Source organism: Oncorhynchus masou, chromosome 13, assembly GCF_036934945.1.
Source record: "Oncorhynchus masou masou isolate Uvic2021 chromosome 13, UVic_Omas_1.1, whole genome shotgun sequence".
Taxonomy (NCBI): Eukaryota; Metazoa; Chordata; class Actinopteri; order Salmoniformes; family Salmonidae; genus Oncorhynchus; species Oncorhynchus masou.
The window spans coordinates 61,971,310-61,997,508 of NC_088224.1; the positions used below are offsets into that span (position 1 = coordinate 61,971,310).

General features: G+C 44.0%; 1 long non-coding RNA gene across 1 annotated transcript in view; it reads left to right on the forward strand.

Annotated features, from left to right (window-relative positions):
* LOC135552784 (uncharacterized) overlaps nt 1-26,199 on the forward strand; it is a 121,700-nt gene that overhangs the window by 487 nt on the left and 95,014 nt on the right. The window lies entirely within an intron of this gene.

Consider the following 26,199-nt stretch of genomic DNA (forward strand, 5'->3'; position numbering starts at 1 on the left):
GCAATGTTCCAGGGTGAGCAGACAGACACGTGAACTCTCTTTATGCCCTTCAGTGTTGCTGAGTGGCACCTACTGTAGTCTGTAACTGGGTTAGCTGCCTGCATTCTTCCACAGCATATTATGCCACCCTTTTTTGGAGAGACTTGGAATAGGAGTCCAGAGCCTTAGCCGTAGAAAGATTTGTCTTGCTGTCTTGACCGAAGCCAAGGGGTTTTAATAAAGGAAGAATCAGTGAGAAATGACTACGTCGTGGGCGTGCAGGTTGGAGCAATATGTAGAGATATTGTACATGGCTCTGGTCAATCTTATTTGACAGTGGTCATTGAAAGAGTGAAAAGTGTTTTTCTTCAATACACTCTTAGAAAAAAAGGTTCTATCTAGAACTTAAAAGGGTTCTTCAGCTGTCCCCATAGGAGAACCCTTTGAAGAACCCTTTTTGGTTTCAGATAAAACCCTCTTGAGTTCCCTTGGAACCCTTGGAACCCCAAATAGTTATACCTGGAATCAAAAAGGGTTCTACTTGGAAGCAAAAAGTGTTCCGCTATGTGTTCCGCTATGTGTTCCGCTATGTGTTCCGCTATGTGTTCCGCTATGTGTTCCGCTATGTGTTCCGCTATGTGTTCCGCTATGGGTACATTCCAAAAACCATTTTGGAACTTTTTTTTCTAAGAGTGTAGAGTACATTTTGTTTTTGTTGATTCACGACCACGCATTCAGATAACAAGAAACAAATGATCATAGTTTGCATACTGACACTCATACTGCAGCCTTGAATGATTGCCCATTTTCAAAGATGACTTATCTTCACACACTTAATGTCACAATGTTATATTCCAATTCTATTCCATTCTATTTTATTCTATTCTCACAATTTTACATTAACTTCAACATAGTAGTGGAATATTTCGCCCTGAAATCATTGTATTGCAGCAATAAACAGCATCTTGGTATGATCACCAGAGAGAAAGAATACAATAATGAACCTGTCGTTTTACTGTTCATAGTATTAGGCAGCTTACCTGGCTGTGCAAATACTGAAGATATAATTCCTGGGTCGTGTTCGTTCGGTATCAAATGGAAGAAAACAGACTGAAACAGGGGCGGGACTTCCTCCATAAAGAAATGCTAATTTATTTTTTAAAATAGTTTTCCAGTGTGTGCCCTAATGAACACTACCCAGGTATATCACAGCATGTTTCATGCCTTGCTACTGGTTGGTGTCAGTGGTGACCTCCCCACAGACATTGTGTTGCCAGATTTATAATTCATGCTTCTAGAACTGGGGCAGAATATGTCACCAGGGGGAGAGAGAGCTAGTGCTGGTAGAGTTGAACATTGTGTACATTACCCTATAGCCTCCTTGTTATTTACTCATTAAATAAGGCACAGAAGTACACACTTCTTTATGAATTTCCAGACAACATGTAACGTTGATAGTATTTCAGGACCTTTCCTAAATGAGGTATGTGGCATCTGTTTAGTTCAATCCAAGCTCATAGTGGGGATGGTTGTAGCTTTCCAATACACACTTTTACAGAAATTCAATGACATACAGAGGATGCAATATTATTTACCATATATGCCCTCTCTTACTACATAGATATGAGGTAGGTACAGTATATCTGTAACAATTGTTTGAAGAAGTGGACCAAAATGCAGCGTGGGGTAGGTTAATCATATTCTTTAATGATAACCAGAAAAACAAGAAAGAGAGAACCAACGAAATGTACAGCTTTGTAGGGCTCAACGGCAACAATACAAGGACAAGATCCCACAACATAGGTGGGAAAAAAGGCTACCTAAGTATGATTCCCAATCAGAGACAACAATAGACAGCTGCCTCTGATTGGGAACCACACTTGGTCAAACACAAAGAAATACAACACATAGAATGCCCACCCAAATCACACCCTGACCAAACCAAATAGAGACATAAAAAGGCTCTCTAAGGTCAGGGCGTGACAGTTCTCCACCCCCCACCCCCAAAGGTGTGGACTCCGGCTGCAAAACCTGAACCTATAGGGGAGGGTCAAGGTGGGCATCTATCCTCGGTGGCGGCTCCGGTGCAGGACGCAGACCACGCCCCACCCCTGGCTCCCCCCACTTTGGTGGCGCCTCTGGTGCGGGGACCCTCGTCGCCGACCCCAGACTGGCGGCCCTCTCTGCAGGCCCGGGACTGGGGACCCTCGTTGTAGGCCCCGGGCTGGGGACCCTCGCTGCAGGCCCTGGACTGGGGACCCTCGCTGCAGGCCCCGAACTGGGAAACCCTCTCTGCATGCCCCGGACTGGGAACCCTCGCCGCAGGCCCCAGACTGGGGACCGTCGCCGGAGCCTCCGGACTGGAGACAGTCGCCGGAAGCTCCGGCCTGGGGACCGTCGCCGGAGACCCCGGACTGGAGACCGACGCTAGAGGCTTCGTGCCATGGATCCTCACTGCAGGCTCTGGGCCATGGATAATCACTGGATGGCTCGTGCCATGGATCATCACTGGAGGCTTTGTGCCATGGATCATCACTGGAGGCTTCGTGCCATGGATCCTCACTGGAGGCTTCGTGACATGGATCATCACTGGAGACTTCGTGCCATGGATCCTCACTGGAGGCTTCGTGCCCTGGATCATCACTGGAGGCTTCGTGCCCTAGATCATCACTGGAGGGTTCGTGCCATGGATCATCACTGGAGGCTTCGTGCCATGGATCATCACTGGAGGCTTCGTGCCATGGATCATCACTGGAGGCTTTGTACCATGGATCCTCACTGGAGGCTTTGTGACATGGATCATCACTGGAGGCTTCGTGCCATGGATCCTCACTGGAGGCTTCGTGCCCTGGATCCTCACTGGAGGCTTCGTGCCCTGGATCATCACTGGAGGGTTCGTGCCATGGATCATCACTGGAGGCTTCGTGCCATAGATCATCATTGGAGGCTTAGTTTGTGGAGCTGGCACAGGATATACTGGGCCGTGAAGACGCACTGGAGGTCTGGAGCGCAGAGCTGGCACAACCCATCCTGGCTGGCTGCTCACCCTAGCCTGGCAACTGCGAGGTGCTGGCACAGGATGTACTGGGCTGTGGAGACACACTGGAGACACAGTGCACAGAGCCAGCACAGGATATCCTGGACCGAAGACACACACCGGAGGCCAGAAGCGCTGAGCCAGCACAATCCGTCCTGGCTGAATGCCCACTCTCGCTCGACAAATGTGAGGAGCTAGAATGTAGCGCACCGGGCTGTGAACGCGCACTGGAGACACCGTGCGCTTCACTTCATAACACGGTGCCTGACCAGTACCACGCTCCCCACGGTAAGCACGGGGACTTGGCTCAGGTCTATAACCTGACTCCGCCAATCTCCCCGTGTGCCACCCCCAAAACATTTGGGGGGCTGCCTCTTGTGCATGCTTCGTCGTGTCAACTCCTCGTATCTTCGTCGTTCTGCTTTTGCTGCTTCCATTTCCTCCTTAGGATGGCGATATTCTCGAGCCTGCGCCCAGGGTCCCTTGCCTTCCAGTATCTCCTCCCAGTATCTCCTCCCATGTCCACTCCTCCAGAAAATGCTGCTTGGTCTTTTTGTGGTGGGATCTTCTGTAATGATCGTCTGAAGAAGTGGACCAAGATGCAGCGTGGGGTAAGTTAATCATATTCTTTAATGATAACCAGAAAAACAAGAAAGAGAGCACCAACAAAACGTACAGCCTTGTAGGGCTCAACAGCAACAATACAAGGACAAGATCCCAAAACATAGGTGGGAAAAAGGCTACCTAAGTATGATTCCCAATCAGAGACAACGGTCGACAGCTGCCTCTGATTGGGAACCACACTCGGCCAAACACAAAGAAATACAACACAGAATGCCCACCCAAATCACACCCTGACCAAACCAAATAGAGACATAAAAAGACTCACTAAGGTCAGGGTGTGACAATATCATAGTAAACTATGACGCCTGTTCACTAACATTTTTGGAGAAACTGTTGATGAGAAATGTATGTTCAGCCTGTCTCTGGGCAGAGAGTGGTGCAAGAACTCTAGGAAGTGTGGGACAAGTGGTGCTACTACTCTACTGCACCAGCTAATATACTGTATGCCATTTGGTTGATGCTTTTGTCCAACAACTTACAGTCAATGCATACTTTTTACATATGGACGGCCCCCAGTGGGAATCGAACCCATAACTCTTAGCATTAGAAAAACCATTCTCTACCAACTGTCTTCTCAGCTGCCATGATTTCATCACCCTTCCATTCTCTTAAGTCAGTCTTTCCTTTGGCCGTGACAGAAAGATAATGAAAAAAGCCCCTCAGGTACTGACAGCTGTGTCTATCATTACCTCCCATTGGCTAAGGTTTGGTAGAGATGAGCAATGGCTTCTGTACAATCAACATGCTGTTTGGTAACTGTGGCATAACAGACATATTTTGACTATGAACCACCCCGTTGTCCTCTTTACACTGAGTATTTGACTATGAATCACCCCGTTGTCCTCTTTACACTGAGTATTTGACTCTGAATCACCCCGTTGTCCTCTTTACACTGAGTATTTGACTATGAATCACCCTGTTGTCCTCTTTACACTGAGTATTTGACTATGAATCACCCCGTTGTCCTCTTTACACTGAGTATTTGACTCTGAATCACCCCGTTGTCCTCTTTACACTGAGTATTTGACTATGAACCACCCCGTTGTCCTCTTTACACTGAGTATTTGACTATGAATCACCCCGTTGTCCTCTTTACACTGAGTATTTGACTATGAACCACCCTGTTGTCCTCTTTACACTGAGTATTTGACTATGAATCACCCCGTTGTCCTCTTTACACTGAGTATTTGACTATGAATCACCCCGTTGTCCTCTTTACACTGAGTATTTGACTATGAATCACCCCGTTGTCCTCTTTACACTGAGTATTTGACTATGAACCACCCTGTTGTCCTCTTTACACTGAGTATTTGACTATGAATCACCCCGTTGTCCTCTTTACACTGAGTATTTGACTATGAACCACCCTGTTGTCCTCTTTACACTGAGTATTTAACTATGAACCACCCTGTTGTCCTCTTTACACTGAGTATTTGACTATGAATCACCCCGTTGTCCTCTTTACACTGAGTATTTAACTATGAACCACCCTGTTGTCCTCTTTACACTGAGTATTTGACTATGAACCACCCTGTTGTCCTCTTTACACTGAGTATTTGACTATGAACCACCCTGTTGTCCTATTTACACTGAGTATTTGACTATGAACCACCCTGTTGTCCTCTTTACACTGAGTATTTGACTATGAACCACCCTGTTGTCCTCTTTACACTGAGTATTTGACTATGAACCACCCTGTTGTCCTCTTTACACTGAGTATTTGACTATGAACCACCCTGTTGTCCTATTTAGACTGAGTATTTGACTCTGAACCACTCTGTTGTCCTCTTTACACTGAGTATTTGACTATGAACCACCAGCTACACTAGGGGATACCTAGTCAGTTGCACAACTGAATACGTTCAGCTGAAATGTAACCCAACCCCTCTAAATCAGAGGTGAAGGGGATGCCTTAATCCACATCCACAGAGAGCAGACGTTCTGTTGGGTTAATTGTCTTGCTCAAGGGCAGAGCGGCAGATTTTTCCACCACCTTTTTTGTTTATTTATTTATCCGTTATTTTACCAGGTAAGTTGACTGAGAACCCGTTCTCATTTGCAGCAACGACCTGGGGAATAGTTACAGGGGAGAGGAGGGGGATGAATGAGCCAATTGTAAACTGGGGATTATTAGACCGTGATGGTTTGAGAGCCAGATTGGGAATTTAGCCAGGACACCGGGGTTAACACCCCTACTCTTACGATAACACCCCTACCTTGCTGGCTCGGGGATTTAAACCAGTGACTTTTTGGTTACTGTCCCAAAACTCTTAACTGCTAGGCTACCTGCCTGGTCAGTAGATTTGTCAGTAGATATGATGGATGATGGTGGCCTGATGAATTGCCAAGAGGATATATGATCAATCTTTCAATAATTTCATAGATAAAAAAACATTGAGGCAGAGACACGTTAGGCTGGTTTTGATCACATGACAGCAGTGATTTTGAGTAAATTAAAAGATTTAGACTGAATGTTTTCAGATGTGACAGTGGACATGATCAAATCACACATTATTGTCTATCTCATAAGCTTAATTACAGTTGTAAAAGTCATCATTGGCATCGTTTTAGACATAATAATATACTCGGGTAGCCTCACATAGGCCATGGGCCAAGCAAGCAAGCAGCTCACAATTAAACTTGGGATGAGTAGAAACCTCATGGGGCCCAACTCTTCCCAGAGAACTCCAATAAAGATTTCTCATTAAACATCACCCTAGATGCCGCGCCAGAGGAAGGAGAATGGAGGCCAGAGGCCTGGGGAGGCATGAGCCCAGACCTTGGCCCATTGGGCTCTGGTCAAATGTAGTGCACTACTACTGTCTTTGCCCTCTGTAGGCCCAGGATCCATCAAGCAGTATGAAGCCATGTTAACTGAAAGAGCTGTGGACTTGTCAACTCCCTTCGGCTCCCTGTCACATTTAGTTGTTTGTTACTTTTTAGTCCCGGGGTGAGGGACATTGAAACGCTCCAATGACTATTGACCTCCAGTCATTGGGACTAGGGCTTGTATGATGGTTGGAAATAGATGCATCAATCTAATGCCACTCCTCTGGGTGTTGCCACATCTCTCCTGGGGAGAGGACAAAGGCTAGGGCATGATGGGTAGACAGATGCATGATGGGAGCAGGGCAGCCTATCGTCACCATGGTGATCCTAACAATCACCATGGTGATGAGAGCTTAGATGGGCAGATACTGAAGTATCCCGTCTAAGGGAGTCCTGAATTTCTGTAAAAGTGGCTGATATTCAAATTGCAACCTCAAGGGGTTTGTTCAATGTTTTGAAACATGTTTTCTCGTGCTTGTCAGAAAATTGTTGTGTGATTATGATATTGAAGGATATAAAGAGGCTCATAGGTGGGAAGAAGGTGTAGTGGATTATATTTATTTCAGTATGAGCTGCACGGCAAGTCTCCAATCTGACACAGTCGCTGTCACTGTCTGGAGGTACCATTTAATGAGAGGGTGAGCGGGAGCGAGGCTAGAGAATGGACAGTGTTAGTTCCTTGTCCAGTTAAATGTGCCTTGTAAAGAGATGCCAAATGAAGAAATATGTCATATACTGTTGAAGTGATCAAATGATTCTCCCTGGCCATCTGTCACTGCCAGAGGAATAGTTGAATAGCCTTGGCAGAACTGAATGGGGAATCATAAGAAACTGACTGAAGACTATGAATCCAACAGTCAAAAGTGACTCAGAATGACATGGAAAAAAGGGATATTTGGGGTGATATTTCACTGTTCAAAAGTTCAAACTGACTCAAAATGGCATGAAGAAATAGTTGTGAATGTTTTAAGATGTTTCAAGTTAGCCATCTTTGGGCAAAGTACATTCTATGTGTCAACTCAAGCCTTGTGTTTGGTCGAGCTAGCAGATCCACGTCAGTGGTTACTTAAGGTTATCTCAGTGACATCAGGGCTGTGTTATGAATACGGGGTAAAAGGACTCAGTCGTCTGTTGACATAAATCTAACGGCATGCCTGCACAGAGGGAACATAAACACAGAACATTGTGCTTTATTGGAGGTCAATATTGGTCAATTTTAGTTATTGACTCAAATGTGTTTTTTCCATAAAGGTGATACTGTACTAAGAGTAGCCTGTAGGCCTACTTGCTAACTGAAGGTGGACATATTTGACGCACACAATACAGCGATAGGTAGTTTTCAACAGTCGTTTGGTGTAGATTGTGTCCAATGTTCTTGGTTGCGGTTCACGTTGTGTAAGAGTTATCTCGGCTTTGTGCGAGACGAAACAATCTTCGGCGGCACCTGGGTCACTTATCTGTGTGGATTCTCATTTTCAGAGAGCTCAGTCTTTTTGATTGACTGACACTGGAGAGATCCTGTGGCAATGCACTTCCTCTGAACCCTGTATCAATCCACCATCTCTCTTCTGTTATTATCTGCTATTTCCCTTTCACTGGACTACTGTAGCTTGCCATGTAACATCCTCATACCAGTGATTCTGCACTGTAATAACCAGTCCAAGTGTTCAAAATGTGCTTTTCTGCAAGACAATGAGTCTTTGGGGTCTAAAATGTTATACTATTGGATGTTTCTGATCAATATTATAAAGTTCAAATCTCAGTTGTAGCTTACAGTATATACCAGGCGTGTCCGTCTGTCTGTTGCAGACAGAGGCGTGTGAGATGGATGTGTCTGGGTACGGGCTACTACTACTCTCTCTCTCTCTCTCTCTCTCTCTCTCTCTCTCTCTCTCTCTCTCTCTCTCTCTCTCTCTCTCTCTCTCTCTCTCTCTTTTGGTGATACTCACAGGTTGGCTCTTTATGGGGAGGCTGGGGCTCAGACAGTGGAGATTTATAGAGATGATAAAAGCAGTGGAGAAGAGCAATAATGGCACAGCACAGACGGATGCTCCTCCAAGCCCTGTCTACTCACATCTCACAGGACATAATCTACCTCGGACAGACGGACGGAAAGACTTTTCTGTGCCACTAAAGGTGTTTGTGAGAATCGGGTGCTTGTCTGGGTGTAAAGATACTGGTGGTTTTCCAAACAATGGAATAAGATAGCAGCTAGATAATATGTGATATTTTTTTTCTCGCATCGTGCCTTTGAAATGTTGCCTCTCCTTGCAGCTCACTCTCTTGCTCTCACTTCTCTGACAATAATATGAAGAAAATAACAAATTATACAGGAGTGGTGTGTAGCTGGCAGACAAAGTGAGGAGGGGGAAATGAGAGAGAGAGAGAGAGAGGTGGATAATGGACACACGGAGAACAGATTTACAGAGCTTTGTTTCATGTTGAGGACTGGCAGGCCAAGCATAATATAACATACTGTATGTCCACAGCAGTCAATGTCTTTGACGTTCATATGCCTCTTCCTGCCTGCCACTATAATTTCAGTTTGAATCCCAAGTAGAATGGGTCGAGCTTTGAGTTAAATCCAAATCGTGCATTCTAAGAGCAAGTCGAGTCGAGTCACATGTTTTTATCAAGTGAAGTCTCAAGTGAAGTAAGAAAAATCATCTATATGTGCAATGACTACAGATATTTGTCTATTTATTAAGGCTACCAGACAGCCCTTTTCATTATTTGGTTTACCACACATTTCAATAATTCATTTTAACAACAAATTCCAAATGCTTCATAAGTAAATGATACATTTCAAGCAATTTTGACATACCAAAAAAACAGTATTTGTTGCTTGATGACCCATTGCTGGTGAGCTTGCCAAGTAAACAGTTCATATTATTGATCCCCAAACAATTTATAGAGCTGCATATTTATTTATGGCAATCCTCTCTCCCTACAATTTGGCGTTTGCGCTGCACCCGATCCAATCAGCAATCTTCGCTAGCTCACCCGACCTTTGTTGATTGACAGTTTGCTGGTCCAATCAGAGGGCCGAGTGTGCGTTTCACTCGCAAATCTGTTGCAAAAAAACTATTTGCAAATGCGATACTGCGGCTACAGTATCTGGCTGCGTGGAGAGTAATCCACAAATCATTTCAAGTCATCAGTATCAAGTCAAAGTCCTGAGTCTTCAAGTCTCAAGTTATTTTATTTTCTATCAAGTTGAGTCTCAAGTTATCAAATTTGTGATGAGTCAGACTCTAGTCCATGTCATGTAACTGGAGTCCACACCTCTGCTGTAATTTCTTCCTCTCCCTACTCCTGCCACTTAAGGTTGGGTCATCAAATTATTTTGTAACACTGTTGGATGTATTGTTACCACACATGGGCATTGTGGTTGTCATTGGTGTCCAAAAGAACTGTTTTGCTTATCACATTGGACCCCACTTGTACTGATAGAATTTCTTTGATGAGTTAGTGATCTGTCTCTGTCTCCCTCCCCCTCTTTTCCAGTCCTCCTCTACTCCTTCACCTACCTTTTCTATTTCTTCCTCTAACCAGCTGGAGCTGAGGGCAGAGAGAGCGTGCCCTTTTGTTAGTGGACTGAGAGTAAGGTCAGTGTGGTTGACTCCCCTCCCCACTCCCAGATAAACTCAATGAATAGTGCCAACCTGGGGACTGCTGGCAGATTATCCAATGAGTCTCTCACAGTAAAGGACTACACCAGGTATGGTTAGGCCTTTTTCAGCATAGATTTACACCTATTAACACAACTGAAAATAAGAGCAACTGAACTGCCATGAATTTGATTTAGATGCATTGAATATTATAGTCAATAGGCACTTTCTTTATAGGAAATGTATGCTTTTGCGCAGATGTTTTAATATAATATATCCCATTTAGCAGACGCTTTTGTCCAAAGCGACTTACAAGTCGGCTGGGGCCACTACTTTTACATATGAGTGGCCCCAGCGGGAATCGAACCCACGACGCTTGGCGTTGCAAGCGCCATGCTCTACCGACTGAGCCAGACATGCTCTACCGTTTTCCCCAGATATACATTTCATTTGATAAATTTAACCACATTTCAGACATGTAGACAGTGAGAAAAAAACCTTTGCAATGTTTTTGTGTATCCAATCATATTTTCCAAAATGTGTGCGCAATGTTGGAGCAACATGTTATTGGGCGTAGCTCTTTGTCAGAGCGTGTCACCCTGTAAAGAGATCTGTATGAAAGGGCATAGTTTGTTTTCACAGTAACTGAAACTGAGGAGGAGAGTCGGCCAAGGGCACACTCTGAGCTGTGTTCGGTCACTCTCCCTTTCCCTCATCTTTCTTTGCTTTCAGTTCCTTTCTGGACCATTCATATGCTAATAGAGGTCAAGAGATGAGGTGGTTCTCACGTTCAACTTGAAACTTGGGTCCTTTGTGTGGCTGTGGCTCAAGCTGCCTGGACAGAAGCCAGAAGTGAAATGAAAGTCTGTTGAAATTCCCCAATGGGATTGGCTTTGGGCTGGGGCATGGGCTGGCTTTACAAGCTGGGGCTGACCACCTGGGGAAGGAGCAGGTCTGGTCTGGGCTGGCTTTACAAGCTGGGGCTGACCACCTGGGGAAGGAGCAGGTCTGGTCTGGGCTGGCTTTACAAGCTGGGGCTGACCACCTGGGGAAGGAGCAGGTCTGGTCTGGGCTGGCTTTACAAGCTGGGGCTGACCACCTGGGGAAGGAGCAGGTCTGGTCTGGGCTGGCTTTACAAGCTGGGGCTGACCACCTGGGGAAGGAGCAGGTCTGGTCTGGGCTGGCTTTACAAGCTGGGGCTGACCACCTGGGGAAGGAGCAGGTCTGGTCTGGGCTGGCTTTACAAGCTGGGGCTGACCACCTGGGGAAGGAGCAGGTCTGGTCTGGGCTGGCTTTACAAGCTGGGGCTGACCACCTGGGGAAGGAGCAGGTCTGGTCTGGGCTGGCTTTACAAGCTGGGGCTGACCACCTGGGGAAGGAGCAGGTCTGGTCTGGGCTGGCTTTACAAGCTGGGGCTGACCACCTGGGGAAGGAGCAGGTCTGGTCTGGGCTGGCTTTACAAGCTGGGGCTGACCACCTGGGGAAGGAGCAGGTCTGGTCTGGGCTGGCTTTACAAGCTGGGGCTGACCACCTGGGGAAGGAGCAGGTCTGGTCTGGTCTGGCTTTACAAGCTGGGGCTGACCACCTGGGGAAGGAGCAGGTCTGGTCTGGTCTGGCTTTACAAGCTGGGGCTGACCACCTGGGGAAGGAGCAGGTCTGGTCTGGCTTTTGGCTTTTCTAGATTTGCCTGAGTTTGGGCTTGGGCTGCTGATTTGGTTCTGATTTTGAGGTTTGGGTTGAGTTGGGGTTTGACATTGGGCTGAAACTATGCAGAGGCTGGGGTCTAGGGCTTGGGGTTGGGGTAGGAGTCTGGAGCTGGGCTTTAAGCTCTAGAGCTGCCAAGGGTGAACCTATTAGGGATATGTTGGACCTTTAGACAAAGGAAAAGTTAGAACAGTAGCGAAACAGCAGATTGGGGATGATCAGTTGTTCTGTGGATGCTTGCAGATCCATAGAATTTAAGGGGGCTCTAAGAAGTCACCATATACAGTAACAAAATAGATATTTTGAGCTCCTGAATTTTTATTTAGCAATGTACTTAGGCCGCTAAACATATTCTGCATGAAGTTAGGAGTTTGTAAACATTTCAGTTCTGATCTGTTGTCATTAACTTAGCTTTTTATTTATTTATTTATTTTATTTTACCCCTTTTTTCTCCCCAATGTCATGGTATCCAATTGTTAGTAGTTACTATCTTGTCTCATCGCTACAACTACCATATGGGCTCGGGAGAGACGAAGGTTGAAAGCCATGTGTCATCCGAAACACAACCCAACCAAACCGCACTGCTTCTTAACACAATGCGCATCCAACCCGGAAGCCAGCCGCACCAATGTGTCGGAGGAAACCCTGTGCACCTGGCAACCTGGTCAGCGTGCACTGCCCACCACAGGAGTTGCTTGTGTGCGATGAGACAAGGATATCCCTACCGGCCAAACCCTCCCTAACCCAGATGACACTAGGCCAATTGTGCATCGCCCCATGGACCTCCCGGTCGCGGCCCGGCTGCGACAGAGCCTGGGCTCGAACCCAGAGTCTCTGACGGCACAGCCAGCACTGCCTTAGACCACCACCCGGCAGGCCCAAATGAGCTTTTTTAAATGTATTTTTTATTTAACTAGGCAAGTCCGTTAAGAACAAATTCTTATTTACAATGATGGCCTACACCAGCCAAACCCAGATGACGCTGGGCCTATTATGCGCCACCCTACGGGACTCCCAATCACAGCCAGATGTGATGCAGCCTGGATTTGAACCAGGTACTGCAGTCATGTCTCTTGCACTGAGATACGGGAACTCTGGAATTTTGTAAACATGATTAACCACTTTGCCAAGCCTCGCAATTGTGGGTCATTTTCAGAAACTGCGTCATAATTTCATGGCCTATATGCAAGAGACGTTTATAATTATTTTTCGCCCATGGCTGAAACAGGCAAATGACATGTGGTATTTCAGTGTATGTAGTTGGAAAGGCAATCAGCTGAAGGTTTGGGCATATATATGATGGTTTTGGAAAAGTACTTGTTTAGCTAATACTTACATTTTAGGAGAACAGCAAGAGTTTTATGAATAGAGTCCATTCTCTGTGTTACCTTGAGTAATCAGAGATTTCCTCAGTAGGGAAACATTAACTCCGTGAATTACTGCCCCTGGGTCTGCTGGGACAGGAACTGATTACTGCATTTTCCCCGCGGCTACGCTAGTGGTGTCTATCAATAATATAGTGATATACAGTAGCACCCGTGTTTGTGTAAGTCAGGAGTTGAGAAGTTAAATGACTGAATGGTATCATAATAGTTTAATTGGAAGGAAAACAAGGCTGCCCAGCCAAAAGATGTCGAATGTTTATTTTCTCGTTCGCCATCACCTCCTTCGCTAAAAAAAAAAATCTAGGCAGCTCCACAAAACAATAGTCATCATCTTAGCGGAAAAGGTTTGAACGCTAATCTGAAGTTGGCAGAGTAAAACTAGTGCGACTTCTTGACAATGTTTTTGACGTAATTTATTGTTGATGTTCTATTTTAAGGGATATCCAGATATTCGAGGTCATCTATTTTTTCCACTCCACCCATACTGGTTGGTTTTATAAAGCTATTGCTGTGAATTGATTGCACTATTTTTAGTTCAACTAATATTGATGAAAGCCTTTAAGATACCAATTGCAGGCTTATCACTGACAAATGCTTGCCGCAGACTTATCATAGTGACAAAGCTTAAAGGGTCTTTGTCTCTTCTGTAGAATAGCCTATTCCTAACTGTCTGTTGTCATTTACACAACACCTCTTTGTATTTCTGATTACAGTACCAGTCACAAGTTTGGGCACACTTAATCATTCAAGCGTCTTTCTTTATTTTGACTATTTTCTACATTGTAGAATAATAGTGAAGTCATCAAAACTATGAAATAACACGTGGAATCATGTAGTAACCAAAAAAGTGTTAAACAAAAAATCTAAATATATTTTATATTTGACATTCTTTGAAGCAGCCACTCTTTGCCTTGATGACAGCTTTGCACACGCTTGGCATTCTCTCAACCAGCTTCACCTTGAATGCTTTTCCAACAGTTTTGAAGGAGTTCCCACATATGCTGAGCTGCTTTTCATTTCCTCTGTGGTCCAACTCATCCCAAACCATCTCAGTAGGTTTGAGTTCGGGTGATTGTGAAGGCCAGGTCATCTGATGCAGCACTCCATCACTGTCCTTCTTGGTCAAGTAGCCCTTATACAGCCTGGAGGTGTGTTGGGTCATTGTCCTGTTGGAAAACAAATGATAGTCCCACTATGCGCAAACCAGATGTGATGGTGAATCACTGCAGAATACTGTGGTAGCCATGCTGGTTAAGTGTGCCTTGAATTCTAAATAAATCACAGACAGTGTCACCAGCAAAGCACCCCCACACTATCAAACCTCCTCCTCCACGCCTCACGGTGGGAACCACACATCCGTTCACCTACTCTGTGTCTCACAAAGACATGGTGGTTGGAACCAAAAATCTCAAATTTGGACTCATCAGACCAAAGGACATATTTCCGGTCTAGTGTCCATTGCTGTGTTTCTTGGCCCAAGCAAGTCTCTTCTTCTCATTGGTGTCCTTAAGTAGTGGTTTTGTTGCAGCAATTCAATCATGAAGGCCTGATTCACGGTCTCTTCTGAACAGTTGATGTTGAGATGCATCTGTTGCTTGAACTCAGTGAAGCATTTATTTGGGCTGCAATTTCTGAGGCTGGTAACTCTAATGAACTTATCCTTTGCAGCAAAGGTAACTCTGGGTCTGCCTTTCCTGTGGTGGTCCCCATGAGAGACAGTTTCATCATAGCGCTTGATGGTTTCTGCAATTGTGCTTGAAGAAACATTCAAAAGTACTTGACATTTTCCAGATTTACAGACCTTCATGTCTTAAAGTAATGATGGACTGTCATTTCACTTTGCTTATTTGAGCTGTTCTTGCCATAATATGGACTTGGACTTTTACCAAATATAGCTATCTTCTATATACCAACCCTTCCTTGTCAGAACCCAACTGATTGGCTCATACACATTGAGAAGGAAAGGAATTCCACAAATTAACTTTTAACAAGGCACACCTGTTCATTGAAATGCATTCCACGTGACTACCTCATGAAGCTGGTTGAGAGAATGCCAAGAGTGTGCAAAGCTGTCAACAAGGTAAAGGGTGGCTACTTTGAAGAATCTCAAATGTAAAATAGATGTTGATTTGTTTAACACTTTTTTGGTTAATGCATGATTCCATATGTGTTATTTCATAGTTTTGATGTCTTCACTATTATTCTATAATGTAGAAAATAGTAAAAAATAAATAAAGAAGAACCCTGGAATGAGTAGGTGTGTCCAATCTTTTGACTGGTACTGTATATATATGCCCATGGAAAATCCATAGAGCCTTTCCAAAATATTCCATAATAGGTCAACTATATTAGGTTGAAGAAGTGCCTAAATAATGTACAGTAAAAAAGCTTTTTCACAGTAGAATTCAGTCTTTTGTGTGAGCAGTGGTGGAAAAAGTACAGAATTGTCATACTTGACTAAAAGTATTTGGTTTTAATTTAAGTATCAACAGTCAATGTTAATTGCTAAAATATACTTAAGTATCAAAAGTAAAAGTGTAAGTCATTTCATATTCCTTATATTAAGCAAAATTGACGGCACAATTCTTTTGTTATTTCATTTCATGGATAGCTTGGGGCACACTCCAATACTCAGACATCATTTACAAACGAAGCATTTGTGTTTTTTGAGCATTTGAGTGTGCCAGATCAGAGGCAGTAGGGATGACCAGGGATGTTCTCTTGATAAGTGGTGAATTTGACCTTTTCTCTGTCCTGCTAAGCATTCGAAATGTAACGAGTACTATTGGGTGTCAGCGAAAATGTAGTGAAGTAAAAGTAAATGTTGTCAAAATTATACTGTAAATAGTAAAGTAAAGTACAGACACCCTAAAAAAACGACTTATGTCTTACTTTAAAGTATTTTTACTTACAGTAAGTACTTTACACCACTGAGTGAGCAGTGTGCTACGTACGATTCTGGAATGTTTACACTCGCCCAACCCAAAGTACAGTGGGAATGGAAAGAAAAGTCAACTAGCGGTATTCTTAAAAATAAATAACAAACCTCCCCTGTCCTGAGGGAGTCAGTTGGGGGGGGGGCTTATCTCGACACCCACAACTCTCTGACAGCAGTTGGGCAGCGAGACTCGAGACAGACAGGGAAAGATTTATGTATATATTTTTTTCTGAAATCCTAGCGGCGAGCCAAACATCACAAATGCTGTTTGTTTTGTCATGGGGCGTGAGCGGCAAAGAACACCGAATCTGCCTCGGAGGACGTTGTGGAATGACTGGTGTTCTCTCCTGTGTGGACTGTGGTTTGGTCTGACCCCCCTGTGGTGGGCCCCAACACAGCTGCCATCTGTAGACCAGCATCACACACAGCCACAAATACACTACTTCCTTTACTTTGTTTCATGTATTTGCACATTAATCAACAATTCTCTCCAGCAGTTTAATTTTCAACTGTAGACACACACACACACACACACACACACACACACACACACACACACACACACACACACACACACACACACACACACACACACACACACACACACACACACACACACACACACACACACACACACACACACACACACAACATCACACCTCAGGGCATGAAGCCACAGCACTGTTCATAAAACACTACTTCTATCAGCTCACTAAATACTAAATACTGAAGAGTTCCTTCAGGACCAACTTACAGGTTGTTCATATAATATTCACCTCTTTTCATAAGATGATAACACCACACACAGATGAGGAAGGGCTAGGTTGATAAAATTAGGAAAGTTATCAAAGTAAATCAATATGATTTTATATATAGCCTTTACACTGTGTGTGTGTCCGTGTAGGTATGTGTAATGGCTTATTTTTCTTGTGTAATTCGTTCATATAATAGGTCCTTGCCACTCATAAGATCTATCATACCAGATCGTTTAGCGTCCATCTTGTGTGCTCCATATTCAACATGTTCAGCTGTCTCAATGTGCAGCAGCCATTCTGAAAGCATCAGTCCAAGTGAAGGAGAGGAACGGAGAGAGCTATTAATCTCCTGGACAATTTTTTAAATTTCACCAAAAATGACTGCTACTCACACGATCGCTTTCGTGACAGGTCATTATTTATGTCTGGAGCTCCAGCCGTACACCTCCCTCCTCCTCCTCCTCCTCCTCTGTTTCCTCCCCAGCCATCTCTCTCAGGGCCCTGGCTGCCAAATGAGTTTCAGCTAAGCCCCAGCTGCCCCAGTTAAGTGAGAGGAATGTGGGGCAGCGGTGGGTGCTACTACAGCACCAGCCGGGGCTGAGAAGTGTGTGGGTCCTGGTCTCCTCTCCCTGCCTGTCACCGGGATAGAGGAGCCTGGAGGCCTGGAGGCCTGTGGGCATGGGCTGGTTCCCCCTCATGTTTTATAATATGTTTCGTGGGAAGGGAGAGATAATCAGTGACAGTCACCCTCCTCTCATTATATGTCTGAGTAGATACTGTATGAATATGTGCTTTCTAAAGCAACATCAACATTTAAGGCCATTGTGGCAAACCATAATGCAGGCACTAGGGAGGGGGGTGTGAGCATGCGGGTCTGGGCAGAGGAGATCGTTGTTTGTGTGCGTCTGTAAGTTGTTGCTCGTATGTATATGTTTGTATTTGGTGTAAACATAATAAAGCAACACCAACAGGTCTAGGGATGAGTCCCAAATGGCTCCCTATTCTCAGGGCTCTGCTCAAATATAGTGCCTCACCTTGTACAGCGCCTCAGGGGCTCATATCAGGTTTCCTCCCCAATCCCAAAACTAGCTACTGGTGGTACTTTAACAGGGAACAGGTGTGATTTGTTTGTTGCCGATGGGGTTTTGAACATTAGAGACACAGGACACATATTGTGAAGCAGAGGGCCGGTCAGTCGGTTCATTGCTGGTCGACTGCTGGTGACATTGTAACTCATCCTGGCTCCAGCTATTTGTCAGGTTGTTTGTAGCAAGAGAGGATGCATAGTAAGCAGAGTTATTTTTACAGTGTTTATGATATGTCTGTCCGTCCGTCCGCCTGCCCGCCCGCCCGCCCGTCCGTCCGTCTGTCCGTCCGTCCGTCCGTCTGTCCGTCTGTCTTTCTGTGTCTGTCTGTCTGTCTGCCTGCCTGCCTGCCTGCCTGCCTGCCTGCCTGTCTGTCTGTCTGTCTGTCTGACTGCCTGCCTGCCTGCCTGCCTGCCTGCCTGTCTGTCTGTCTGTCTGTCTGTCTGTCTGTCTGTCTGTCCGTCTGTCTGTCTGTCTATATACTTCACTCGACATGCCTCTGTCTTCAAAAGAATGGTGTCCATCAAAAACATTGTCTATTTCCAGTATTGCTTAGATATTTTACTGTCGATGTCAATTGTCGGGCCTAGACAAGGGGTATCTGTGAATTGCAGTCATTATTCTTAAGATCTGGATGCCAACCTAGAATGTACTGTGGCATCTTTATGTTGCATATCTCAGTCACTTCACATGCATCATTGAAATCACATAGAAGAGTCTACCGTACCTTTGGAAAGGTAGTGTATGTCATTGCTGTAAGATGAAGTGCATCTAAGGATTACGTCTTTAAGTACACTTGTGAGGACCAGCGTCAAGATATATGATGAAAACTGAAGTGAATTGATTTTCTACTGGATTGCAAAGAAGCTCTGTGAGATTGCATGCCTACTCCAGAACCTACTAGACACATGCGTTTGTGAGTTCTGTATGGAATACAGGCTTTCATTTTTCAAATGTGAAAAGCTACTGCTGCTCTTTGATCAAAAGTACCTCATTCTTTCATCAAAACAGAGGCATTCTGTAGAACAGTGGTCTACTGTATGTCTCTGGGTGTAGCTTTAATGGCTCCCACACACTTAACTGGATTCTCTCCCCAAGCACGTCAGCCTGAGTTAGTCAGTGAATTAATAAGTGCAGAAATGCAAAGGAAAGCCTGATCCCTCTCTCACTTTAATCAATCTGACTGCAGTGACACTAAGTGCATGATGTGTGTGTGTGTGTGTGTGTGTGTGTGTGTGTGTGTGTGTGTGTGTGTGTGTGTGTTAGGAGATAAGAGATTGCATTTGTGTTTGTGTGTGTTAGTCTTATGCGAGGGAGAGAGTGTGTGTATGCGTGTATGTATGCGTGTGTGTGCGTGTGTGTGCGTGTGTGTGCGTGTGTGTGTATGCATGTGCATACATGCGTGTGTGTGCATGCGCACGTATGCGTAGGTGAAGGGCCTATGGTGGGTGTGATTGATAGCGCTGCACACACAGTGCGTCTCACACACACACACACACACACACACACACACACACACACACACACCGGCGACCACAGTCCGCTTTGGCTGGCTGCAGATGTGCTGCTCTCCTCTGCAGCCTGGACTTGGACCCACCATTTGTATTACTCCTTCTCGCCACTGCTGGGAGAACGGCATGCTCTGAATGCAGAACTCCCGCACGGCTCCACGGCTGTACAGTTTCACACATGGTGCTGTGTGTCGATACCAGTCAAAAGACACTGTATTGATCAGCACTATCTGGAAGGTGGTCAACACTCCATGAGCTCACTGCTCGTTTACCACCACACCGACGCCCATCTTTGTTTTCATGCTAATTATTGCAGTGCTTTTGTCTCCTTGGTGCAAAGACAATTGTCTGCCTGTGAGAGATACAGGGTTGTTGTAATGAAATGAGGCTTGTTTAGTTGTGATGTATCACTTTAATTACACTTAGTTATAAAGTGCCTCCAGCTGATTTGGTGTTTTCGAACGCAGCTAAGCTTTTATTTGCTGGCCCAAAATGATCCCATTCAAAAAGCTAGTATTTCATTCATTAAAGATGCACCAAGTCAATTTCCACCCATGCCATGTTTACGAAGAATGTTGTTGTTTTTTGTCGACTTGTGAGCGAACTCTGAATGAACTCTCCTATTGAAGGATTTGAACAGCCAAAAAGGGGATTCGTTCTCTTTTTGGGGGGGTATTTTTTCCCTGCCTTTTCTACCAAAGTATCCACTAAAATCCCTCTCCCCAGACAGCTTCTGTCCTGTCTGGACTACTCATGTTTAGAGCAGTTGCTTTATGAGACTTCAACCACAGACCTGTGGATTCGCTACAACATCATACTTTTTTTGTGATCAAGTTGTGATACATTTTTTAGCTAACAAACAAAAAACAACAAACCAACAGACAATACACAAATACATTTATTCCACCTCCACATCCCACCCACAGGACCTGCTTACTTCAGTACATATCTTAAAGTAATGATTTTATACGGCCAAATGCTGTAGTCCATATGTTAATATTCTCGGATTTTGCACCATGCAGTCGAGAAATTGACAGTTCATGTTGACCTATGTCCATAAATATATACAGTACCAGTCAAAAGTTTGGACACACCTAATCATTCCAGGGTTTTATTTAACTATTTTCTACATTGTAGAATAATAGTGAAGACATCAAAACTATGAAGTAACACGTATGGAATCATGTAGTAACCAAAAAAGTGTTAAACAAATCTAAATATATTATATATTTGAGATTCTTCAAAGTAGCCACCTTTTGCCTTGATGACAGCTTTGCACATGCTTGGTATTCTCTCAACCAGCTTCATGAGGTAGTCAGCTGGAATACATTTCAATTAACAGGTGTGCCTTGTTAAAAGTAAATTTGTGGAATTTCTTTCCTTAATGCGTTTGAGTAGTTCAGTTGTGTTGTGACAAGGTAGGGTTACCTCTGTTGCAGAGGATAAGTTCATTCGAGTTACAATCCTCAGATATTGCAGTTCAAATAAATGCTTCACAGAGTTAAAGTAACAGACACCTCTCAACATCAACTGTTCAGAGGAGACTGCATGAATGAGGCCTTCATAGTCAGATTGCTGCAAAGAAACCACTACTAAAGGACTCCAATAAGAAGAAGAGACATGTTTGGGCCAAGGAACACGAGCAATGGACATTAGACAGATGGAAATCTATCCTTTGGTCTGATGAGTCCAAATTTGAGAGTTTTGGTTCCAACCCCCGTGTCTTTGTGAGAAGCAGAGTAGGTGAATGGATGATCTCTGCATGTGTGATTCCCCCCGTGAAGCATGGAGGAGGAGGTGTTATGGTGTGGGGGTGCTTTGCTGGTGACACTGTCGGTGATATATTTAGAAAGGCACACTTAACCAGCATGACTACCACAGCATTCTTCAGTGATACGCAATCCCATCTGGTTTGCGCTTAGTGGGGCTACCATTTGTTTTCCAACAGGACAATGACCCAAATCACACTTCCAGGCTGTGTAAGAGCTATTTGACCAAGAAGGAGAGTGATGGAGTGCTGCATCAGATGACCTGGCCTCCACAATCACCCAACCTCAACCCAATTGAGATGGTTAGGGATGAGTTGGACCGCAGAGTGAAGAAAAAGCAGCCAACAAGTGCTCAGCATGTGAGGGAACTCCTTCAAGACTGTTGAAAAAGCTGGTTGAGAGAATGCCAAGAGTGTACAAAGCTGTCATCAAGGCAAAGGGTGGCTACTTTGAAGATCTAAACTTTAAAATACATTTTGATTTGTTTAACACTTTTTTGGTTACTACATGATTCCATATGTGTTATTTCATAGTTTTGATGTCTTCACTATTATTCTACAACATACAAAATAGTAAAAATAAAGAAAAACCCTTGAATGAGTAGGTGTGTCCAAACTTTTGACTGGGACTGTACATTTGGTGTGGCAAAGTGTATGGGGCTTGCCATCGTAAGGCAACCATCTCTTGGCTGCTGTTAAGGCGGCAAGCCAAATCATTCTCTGCCTTTATGTTAAATTCAGTGATGAGTAATCATTAAGCAGTAGTACATTGGGCAGACATGGGATGGGTTTATACAAAATACCTAATAATGATGAATCCACAGATTGCCAAAAGGTGAGAACCTCTGGGCACTTCCAGACTATGAATAAATGTGCCAGGAGTACCCTAGGGATGTAGCATACAGACAGGGGTGAATTTATGTTCATTTGGAAAAGTTTTTTTTTTGAGTCGCATAACTCATAGTGAGTAATTTGGTGATTTGAGTTTGTTGATGAGAATGTGACAGAACATCATACCACGACATATATGGTAATTATATGATATTTTAGTAATAGCATGTCTTGTGCTGTGTTCAGTTGTCTTCAACTGAAAGCTATGCTAATAAAAAAAGGTTCCGTTTTCGCAGAATGTTGCTGTAATGTCCTCATCCTCATGAATGATCATTATCTAATAATTAATTAAATTAGGATTAACATATTTTAGAAGGGGGGCAGACAGTTTCCTTCACCTTCCCTGGTGATTAGAGATTGTCTGAGAAAAGAACCATGGAGAAGTTTATCACTGGTAACATTTGATTTACTTACTGTATAATGCTTCATTAGGCCAACTTGTTGTAAACATGCATGAGCCTTTATAATGTCTTATGATAAATCTTGTAAAAAGTTATACTCCTCTATATGCAGCAGGAGCGGCAGGGTGGCCTGGTGGTTAGAGCGTTGGACTAGTAACCGGAATGTTGCAAGTTCAAATCCCCGAGCTGACAAGGTACACATTTTTGCCCCTGAACAGGCAGTTAACCCACTGTTCCTAGGCCGGCATTGAAAATAAGAATTTGTTCTTAACTGACTTGCCTAGTTAAATAAAGGTCAATTTTTTAAAAAATATGTCACTTGACTCAAAATGGCTGCTATTTATTCAGGATCATTGTGAGATGATAATAACATATCTTAAGAAGGTCATACATGCTTGTGACACGTATTCCATTGCATTTGAACCGCATCATAATGCATTATACCAGCGTTAAGTAACCAAGTTTGGTAACACCTCCTATAACTCATTTATATGAGTCGATGTCCCCATCAACAGACTCTTTCCCTGGTTTTTGATCAAACGGATGGCAATGGCTCCTCAGTGCACTGTGCCAGGGCCCATAGCTGCTATGAATCAGACAGAGACACATCTTAATTTCCCTCTGAGACAGCTGCAGTGGGGAATATACATAATACATGCAGTACAAGTGAAGACTTAAGAAGTGTTGAGCAGCCTTATTCTTCTGGGCATGTGCACCAGACACCCAATTTCTTCCTGGCCTGGCCTCGCCTTGACTCTCCCTCCTCCCTCCCTCTTTCCATCTCTCCCCTTCTTTCTCTCTTTCTATCTCATTCTCTTATTTTCTGTCTGCCTGTCTCTGTCTCTCTCTCTCTTTCTCTCTCTCTCACTCTCCCTTTATCTCTGTCTCCCTGTCTCTTCCCTTTCTCCCTCTCGTCATCTCTTCCTTCCTCTTTCTCTCTGTCTTCGGAGACAGACTGACCCGATGATCACACACATCATATTTGTACACAAACTGCATGCATAAGATATGGCCACGCTGTCAGACTGTACCCTGTAGTAACATTCTTCAAATGGAATATTTCGATTACATGCATTTCACTGATATATACAGTACCAGTCAAAAGTTTGGACACATCTACCCATTCCAGGGTTTTTCTTTATTTTTGCTATTTTCTACATTGTAGAATAATAGTGAAGACATCAAAACTATGAAGTAACACGTATGGAATCATGTAGTAACCAGAAAAGTGTTAAAAAAATCAAAATATATTTTGCATTTGAGATTCTTCAAAGTAGCCACCCTTTACCTTGTTGACAGCTTTGCACACTCTTGGTATTATATCAACCAGCTTCATGAGGTAGTCACCTGGAATGCATTTCAATTAACAGGTGTGCCTTGTTAAAAGTTAATTTGTGGAATTTCTTTCCTTCTTAATGTGTTTGAGCCAATCAGTTGTGTTGTGACAAGGTTGGGGTGGTATATAGAATATAGCCATATTTGGTAAAAGACCAAGTCCATATTATGGCAAGAACAGCTCAAATAATCAAAGAGAAATGACAGTCCGTCATTACTTTAAGACATGAAGGTCTGTCAATCTGGAAAATGTCAAGAACTTTTGAAAGTTTCTTCAAGCGCAGTTGCAGAAACCATCAAGCGCTATGATGAAACTGTTTCTCATGAGGACCACCACAGGAAAGGAAGACCCAAAGTTACCTCTGCTGCAGATGATAAGTTCATCCGAGTTTCCAGTCTCAGAAATTGCAGCCCAAATAAATGCTTCACAGAGTTCAAGTAACAGACACATCTCAACATCAACTGCTCAGAGGAGACTACGTGATTCAGGCCTTCATGGTCGGATTGCTGCAAAGAAACCACTACTTATGGACACTAATAATAAGAAGAGACATACTTGGGCCAAGAAACACAAGCAATGGACATTAGACAGGTGGAGATCTGTCCTTTGGGCTGATGAGTCCAAATGTGAGATTTTTGTTCCTAAAATGCAGAGTAGGTGAACGGATGATCTCCACATGTGTAGTTCCCACCTTGAAGCAGGGAGGAGGAGGTGTGATGGTGTGGGGGTGCTTTGCTGGTGACACTGTCTGTGATTTATTTAGAATTCAAGGCACACTTAACCAGCATGACTACCACAGTATTCTGCAGCGATACACCATCACATCTGGTTTGCGCTTAGTGGGACTATCATTTGTTTTTCAACAGGACAATGACCCAACACACCTCCAGGCTGTGTAAGGGCTACTTGACCAAGAAGGAGAGTGATGGAGTGCTGCATCAGATGACCTGGCCTCCACAATCACCCGACCTCAACCCAATTGAGCTGGTTTTGGGATGAGTTGGACTGCAGAGTGAAGGAAAAGCAGCCATCAAGTGCTCAGCATATGTGGGAACTCCTTCAAGACTGTTGGAAAAGCATTCCAGGTGAAGCTGGTTGAGAGAATGCTACGAGTGTGTAAAGCTGTCATCAAGGCAAAGGGTGGCTACTTCGAAGAATCTAAACTTTAAAATATATTTAGTTTTGTTTAACACTTTGGTTATTTCATAGTTTGATGTCTTCACTTTTATTCTACAACATAGAAAATATTTTCAAAAATTAGGTGTGTCCAAACTTTTGACTGGTACTGTATTTAAGATATTAGATATACTATTTATAAGCTATTTATGTTTAATTCAATAAAAGGTTGAACATGATGATCAGGTAGGTAGTTTTCAATTGGCTACTGTATATTTGTATGTATTATAGTTTTCTAATCAAATCCTACATCCCAGTTTTTGAGAGACAGTAAATGCCAAGACTCCATAGTCTCTCCTCCATTACCACATACAGTATTTGCCTTACCAAGTTCACTAGAAAAGTTCCTCCTCTGCCTGCTTTGTTGCACGTTTCCTCCTGGCTTCCTCTCTCTGCTGAACCGTTAAAAACAAGCTTTTTTCTCGCCTGGGTCTGTCTATATGAAACTACAGATGTAGGATCTTAATTTGAGCCAGTTTGCTACATCAGGAAAATACTCCTGCAGCTACAGGCAATGGAAATTATTATGGGAATTATAATTAATGGAAATTTTTGTAGGGGTTGATTATTTTTTTGTAAGGGAAAATCAAGTCTAAAATTACAAAATTACAAAATACACTACATGTCTTACATTTCCTGCTATGCAGGAAAGTTATCCTTCAATAAGGTGATCAAGTTAAGATCCTACACCTGTATGCACAGCCCCTGTAGCTGCAATATATTGTGGAGTGGGCAGAACTGTCTGTTTCTTACTAAGGGAATTGTTACTGCCCATAGTGCACAGCCAAGCTGCGATTGTTTAAGAAAAAGAGAAGTGGGTCTGTTCTGCCGGGTAGCGTAGCGGAGGTGCTATTGGGTGCACCGTACCTTTGTTCTCCTGTGTTTCCCATGTCCTATAGGCTCCTGTTGAATGATTGGTGTGAGAGGTTTAATGAGCTGCTGAAGACAGGTCTTCACATCTGACCCAGTGCCTTATTAAAACACACTGGATGTATGCGCGAGCAAACGCACACACGCTCATGTACGGACACACACTCAGACACGCAATCACCCCCCCTCCGCACACACACGCACGCACACACACACACACGCACACACGCACACACGCTCATGTACGTACACACACTCAGACACGCAATCACCCCCCCTCCGCACACACACGCACGCAC